Here is a 7,866-nt window from a genome sequence, read left to right on the forward strand (position 1 = left end):
CGACAAATATGACTCGATTATTGCAGAAAGGAGCGGATGGATTCCTGGTATATTCAGTTGATTTACTGAAGTCGAGCCCATCATTGGCGGACTTGCCAGTGGTGTGTGAGTTTGCTGATGTCTTTCCAGATGAGATTCCTGGATTGCCTCCGATTCGAGAGATAGACTTCAGCATTGAGTTGATGCCAGGAACAGTTCCGATTTCGAGGGCTCCGTACAGGATGGCACCGATCGAATTGAAAGAATTGAAAGAACAGCTGGAGGATTTACTAGCCAAGGGATATATCAGACCGAGTGTTTCTCCTTGGGGCGCTCCAGTACTGTTCGTGAGAAATAAAGACGGTTCCATGAGACTTTGTATCGACTACCGGCAACTGAATAAGACAACGGTAAAGAATAAATATCCATTGCCTCGTATTGATGATATATTTGATCAGTTGCAGGGTTCTTCGGTGTACTCCAAGATCGATCTGAGATCTGGATACCATCAAGTGAAAGTCAGGGATTCTGATATCTCAAAGACAGCATTCAGAACCAGGTATGGACACTATGAATTTATTGTCATTCCATTTGGTTTGACGAATGCACCAGCGGTATTTATGGGATTAATGAACCGTGTCTTTCAGAAATATCTCGATGATTTTGTGATTATTTTCATCGATGATATTTCGATCTATTCAAAGAATGTGATGGACCATGCTGAGTATTTAAGAACTGTGTTGAGAATTTTGAGGGCGGAGAAATTGTATGCTAAACTGTCAAAATGCGAGTTCTGGTTGAAACAGGTGGTATTTCTGGGGCATATTATATCCGGAGACGGGATATCCGTTGATCTCAGTAAGGTTGAGGCAGTGATTTCTTGGCCGAGACCGACATCTGTACCAGAGATACACAGCTTTATGGGTTTGGCAGGATATTATCGCCGATTCATTAAAGATTTTTCGAGTATTGCCAAACCGATTACACAATTGACTCAGAAGAATGCTCCATTTGTTTGGTCTGAGGAATGTGAGACCAGTTTTCTCGAATTGAAGAAGAGATTGACCAGTGCTCCAGTGTTGACTATCCCGTCAGGTACTGGTGATTTTGTTGTTTATTGTGATGCATCTCACCGCGGATTGGGTTGTGTTTTGATGCAGCGGGGGCATGTGATTGCTTATGCCTCGAGACAGCTGAAACCCCATGAATCTCGTTATCCAATTCATGATCTTGAATTGGCAGCCATCGTCTTTGCATTGAAGATATGGCGACATTATCTATACGGTGAGAAGTTTGAGATCTATTCTGATCACAAAAGCTTGAAATATTTGTTTTCACAGTCCGAATTGAATATGAGGCAGCGAAGATGGCTTGATTTGCTTAAAGATTTCGATTGTGAAATCAAATACTACCCAGGAAAATCCAATGCAGCAGCTGATGCACTGAGTCGAAAGGTATGGGTGTTTCGAATTTGATTGAAGACTGCTGTTTGTCTGGATTAGTAATTGAGACAGATCGGAGACCTATGAGATTATATACTATTCAAGCGGAACCAGAGCTGATTTTGAGAATTATAGCAGCTCAAAAAGTTGATCAGAATATACAGAAGTCGATTGCTATGGTCAGAGCTGGACATCGATCGGAATATCAGGTTCAAAATGGTATTTTGTAAGTGAATAATCGTCTTGTTGTGCCGAATGTTTCGGATTTAAGACAACGAATACTGACAGAAGCACACAACAGTCGTTTTAGCATTCATCCTGGTGGCAGGAAAATGTATAATGATTTGAGGACACGGTATTGGTGGAAACAAATGAAATCTGATGTTACTGAATTGTAGCCAAGTGTCTGAATTGCCAACAGGTGAAGGCTGAAAGAAAGAAACAAGGAGGACTGTTACAGAGTTTGTCGATTCCTGAATGGAAAAGGGATCAAATTTCCATGGATTTTGTGACACAGTTGCCACGTTCCTCCCGAGGTTGTGATGCGATTTGGGTCGTGATTGATCGATTGACAAAATCTGCATGATTTATTCCATACAAGATGACCTATAGATATGACCAAATGGCTAAGATTTACGTCAAAGAAGTTGTTAGATTGCACGGAGTGCCGAATTCGATTGTTTCGGACCGTGATCCTCGGTTTACTTCGCACTTCTGGCAGAGCCTGCAGCCAGCTCTCGATACGAAGTTACATCTGAGTACCGCATATCATACTCAGACTGACGGACAGTCAGAGCGGACGATTCAAACATTGGAAGATATGCTGAGGGCTTGATTTTAGCACTAATTGGCAAGATGCATTGCCTCTTTGCGAGTTTTCGTACAACAATAGCTATCAGACGAGTATTGAGATGGCTCCATTCGAGGCTTTGTACGGAAAGAAATGCAGATCCCCGTTATATTGGGATGATATCTCTGAAGTTTCTGAGACTGGACCTGATATGATCAGAGATATGACGGAAAAAGTGAAACTGATTCAGAAGAAAATGAAAGCAGCTCAGGACCGACAAGCCAAATATGCCAACCTCCGACGACGACCGTTGGCATTTGAGGTAGGAGACCGAGTATTCCTGAAGATTTCTCCTTTTAGAGGTGTTGTCAGATTTGGCAAGAAAGGGAAATTATCTCCAAGAAACGTTGGTTCCTATGAAATTCTCGAGAAGATAGGAGATCGTGCCTATCGGCTCGCATTGCCGCCTTCTTTATCAGGGATACATAATGTCTTTCATGTATCTATGTTACGGAAACATCTCTCCGATGATTCTCATATTATTCAGCCAGACGAGGCCGAGCTTGATGAATCTCTGAGTTACGTTGAAAAGCCGATACAGATTATTGATCATAAAGAAAAGAAGCTCAGAACAAAGATCATTCCACTTGTGAAAGTACAATGGACTCGTCATGGCATTGAAGAAGCAACTTGGGAGACTGAATCAGACATGAGACAGGAATTCCCAGCATTGTTTCACTAATGTGAGTTTTTATTTCAATTTCTATTACATGCCTTCTTATTGATATGGTTGATTGTCTGTGATTTCGAGGACGAAATCATATCTTAGGGGGGGAGAAATGTAATGCCCGAAATTTTTATCTGTTAATTTACGAAATGAATTATGGTGAATTGATATGATTATGAGAAGATTAATCGGGACACGATTTGATTCAGCATGTGAGGTCGAATGTGCGAGGACAGTACCATCGGCGCATATGCGCGACATGAGACGCGCACATGCGCAAAATGGACAGAGAGACTCGTCCATCTGCGCGACAGGAGGGCGCGTATATGCGCGAGCCGTGCGATGGTGCAAAGACAATTCCAGTGGACCTCGCGCATATGCGCGGTGAAGAGGCTCGCATATGCGCGAGCTGTCGAAGAACATATTGCGCAGACCCATAGGTCTCACGCATATGCGCCGCGTGACTTTGATGTATATAGGGTTTTGACACTGGATAATTGGATGTTGAACCTTAGTTTTTACTGGTTTGTAAACGGTACAGGACTTGTACTTTATTTTATACCGAGTTGTATATTAGTTTGATTTCACTACATTCCGCATTAAAAAGAAAAAAATTTTATGACACTAATTACTTGATTAGTAAATTGATCCTGATGACGATTAAGAAGTGATTAGCGTCCGGGTCCCCACACATCCAATAAAATAAGCGTAACATAATCTAATAAAATCCTAGTAATAATCAAAGTGTCAAAACCAATGTAAAGAAAATATTCATGTCCTCACTAATCTCATAAAATCATAATGTGCGGAAGAAATGTGGTCCTCGGGTCGTGCGTGCACATCCAGTCCTGCCTACTCAGAATTCGGCACCTCCAGTCCACTCATCGACATGCTCACATGCATCATTCACACCTAGTGAGTCTAAAAATTTACACACTTGTACTTGAATAACCAGTACATATACATAGCACACAACAGTGAAAAATATATTGTAATCAACATACCTTTCATGAACTTAAAAAGCGTAAATGTAAACGTGTCATATGAAATCACAACATGCCAAAACATATCAACGTATAATCATATACTTATACATTTACTTTAATTGAATTCAGTTCATTAGTTTTGACCTTCGTAACAGCTTTATCGTTTCATCATTATACGATGGATCCATCTACAAAAAATCGTCGTACCCGGCAGCTGTCGGACATCAGCGACAGTATTACCCATCCACTATGCCTAGGCCTCATCATTAGAGTTTACATATACATCGTTAGTCACAACCAATTCTCATCCTTCAAAACATCATCATTGTCATCACTTAACAAAATCATGCATATACGTAAATCTATATATATATAAAAACAGAGTTGTTGCTATTTTTAGTAATTTCCCGCCAAAATATATTTTCTAAAAAAGGAAAAAAACGAAATATGTGCCTAGATTTATGTTCAATAAATGTATTGAGAATATTTAATTTAATATTAAAATTATATATTAATGTATGTGTGTAGAATGCTTGAAACTTGAATCTAATCTAGAAATTAGAAATCAAATTAAATTACATTTCAAATTTCAAATTCAAAAAATTAATTTCATTATGGAAATTATAAAATAAATTTAAATTAATATTCAAAATTTAAATATAAACTACTAAAAAGAAAAAAAAAACCGAAATATGTGACTAAATATATTTTAATAAATGTGCATATTTAATTCAATATTAAAACCGTAGATTAATGTATGTGTGTTTCTGGCTTGAAACTTGAATTTAATCTGGAAATTAGAAACCAAATTAAATTACAATTCAAATTTCAAATCCAAAAAATTTATTTTATTATGGGAATTATAAATCAAATTCAAATTAATATTCAAAATTTAAATATGAACTATGACACTTGACACAGATTTTAAATATTTTACTTCGAAAAAAAACATTTTAGAAATTAAAATTAATATCTTTTAATATGTAAATACTTTTATAAACTTGCATTAAATATCTCTCGGAATTAGAAACCAATTTAAATTACATTTCCAATTTCAATTCCAAAAATTTAATTCTATTCTTGAAATTATAAACTAAATTCTGTATTAAAATTTTTTGAAATTTGACACAAATTTCAAAACTTTTCCTTCAATTAAATAATTTTATAAATTAACGAATCAAATTAACATCATCATCACAATACTAACATAAAATAGTGCATGTTTTAAAATTAAGATTGAGGTCACCTTAAAACCAAATACGAATATTTTTTTGAAAAATTATTCCACAATCAACCCATGTTCCAAAACATATTAAATACTTTTTTCACACGAAGGCAAGAAAAAATAAAATGACGAATAAGTAGTTTACATTTTTGAATAAGTAATTTTTTTGAAAAATTATTCCACAATTGTTTGTCCTAATGTAATTACACCTTCAAGATAAACGAAGTTTATTATCAAAATATTAATATGCAGATATAACAAAAATATATAATAAGGATTAAACTAAGTTTTTTTCATCCAAATATGTTTTAAAAATTAAAATAAGTAATTAATGTTAAAATAACATGAAAAAATATGTGTATACGATAATTTAAACCACATTAAAATTTTGTATCATGTTTATCATTTTATTTTGTTGCAATAACTGTTTTGAACATAGTACATAAATTTATATGTGTATACGATAACTGACAAACACGTTATGTCATTCATTGTCTAATACAAGCATGATATTAATTTTCATCCGAAATACAAAAATGATTTTTTTATTCATTGTTTCATTGTTATGATCTATATGTATATGAAAACAATAAACATTTCAGTTTGATAAAAAATCATGTAGAAAAAATGAAATAGATTATCATATTTTTTAATTCTAATCATCAATTAAATAAATTAATTGTCCGTGCATCGCACGGGTGAAAAACTAGTTTCCATAAAACCAAGCATGCACCGTATTTTTAATTATTTCATAAAACTCATATGCATGATGCATAAACATTTAAAAGCAAGATAAATTTGTGCTCGGGGTGTTGCTAGGACTAAAATCTCACCCTATGTGCAAAATGACCATTTTGCCCCCTAGAAACCTAAAATGACTGTTTTACCTCAAGACCTCTAATTTCGATCCGAAGGTTACCAAACTCCTTAAAACATCCCAAAACATATTTATAATCATTCCTTAGACGTAAACCTGCGCCTGTTTCAAAATTACACGATTCATTTTAAAACTTGAACCGGGGTCCCGGTTTTAACCCGAATCAACACGAATTTCAACCAAACATTTCCCAACTTGGGGTATGACTTAAACCTACATGTCCAGCCTATAACACCCGAACCAACCCTGATACGCTGCTGGAATTTTACTGCCCGTGTTAACTCAAGACCCTAGTGCACCAAATGTTCTACACCTTAGATCCTAGCTCGAAACCACGCGGACCAGCACCTCACCAGCTATACTGAGACCATGTTCGAACCCAAGAAGCTCTCCTGGACCGACCCTAGCTAACCACACAGCCCAAAGCACCAGCCCCGTGCGTCACTTTCCTCCCGATGGAACGCCGCAATAAGACACTGAGCCACCCCTAAACCTAATCCCTTAACCACAACCAGCTGTCCTTGGCCCCCTTCCAGCCTTGTCACATACCCAATAGGGTCAGCTCCTTGGCTGGAAACAAACCATGCACGACCTGCAGCCCACATCCCTCAATCTTACCCAACCCGAGCCAATAGGTGCTAAAACTCGATCGGCCCTCCATGCTCGCCCTTTAGCCAATCCAGCCCCTTACTCTCTTCAGCAGCCCCCTTGCACGATGGTAACCAAAAACATGAGTTACAAACATATGTATGCATTTATTTTCATGTAAATCATGCAAAAATGAAGCTACAAGATGGACCAACGTTTTTCCTCATGCAATAACGCATACATCAGCATCTAAACATGGTGTGAATGATGAGAAAGGAGATATATGGCGTACCTTAGCATTTATATGATCAAAAGCTTGAAGATACGCGCGTGGAACGTGAAACAGAGAGGCGGGGAGAAGTTTTCTTGAAGAACAATCAATGGCCGAGACTTGCTGGAGTTATTTGCTGAAGAACACGTGAGAGAAGCTGCTGAAAGGTGGGGTGGCGGCTGCTAAGTGGAGGAATATGTTTAGGGTTGCTTAATGGGGCTTTTAAAATAATTAATTATGCACTACTTGGCCCTAGTATGAAAATTAAAGGATAAAAAGGTTTATGAGCCCATTAAGCTTAAAAATAAACCCATCAAATCCAATAACAGTCCCGAAAAAATATTTTGTTTTGGTACATTTTGGAAAATATTGCCCGAGCCCTCAAAAAGTCCCCCGAATCGATAAAATTTGTGTACCAGTTAAAAATATGACCCCACGAGTAAAAATACTCAACTAAGGCCCATTTTCAAAAATCAACTTAAAAACACCTCATATTAAATAATTAAAAATAACTATTCAATAAAAATATTTTTCCTGAATATCACTGGTCTTCGTTCCTCATTCGAGCGTGAAATGCAACTTAAAATCCTAATGAATGAAACTTTAAATAAACCATGAATTAAAATACAAATTCATGAAATAAACATGCATTTAATGCTTTAAAACAATTTAATAAAATACCAAATAAATTTAATAACTTACATGAATGATCTTTACGTGGACCTTCAAATTTTCGGGACGTTACAACCAGACCCGAACCAACTCTTCCTAGCCCACCTCAGGACCTTCCTGGACCCTAGCCCAGCCCTCGGCCCCATGCATGATGTTGAGCGCGACTACCCGATTGCCAACAAAACGAGCCCCTACCGTGAAACCCCTCGACTTAACTCTCTCAATCGGCCCCATGACCACGACCAGCGGCATTCGAGCCATCCTAGGCAACCACTCAGACCCACCAAGGTCTAGTCCAAGGATTGGAAC

This window comes from Primulina eburnea, chromosome 5, assembly GCF_022965805.1.
Source record: "Primulina eburnea isolate SZY01 chromosome 5, ASM2296580v1, whole genome shotgun sequence".
Classification (NCBI taxonomy): domain Eukaryota; kingdom Viridiplantae; phylum Streptophyta; class Magnoliopsida; order Lamiales; family Gesneriaceae; genus Primulina; species Primulina eburnea.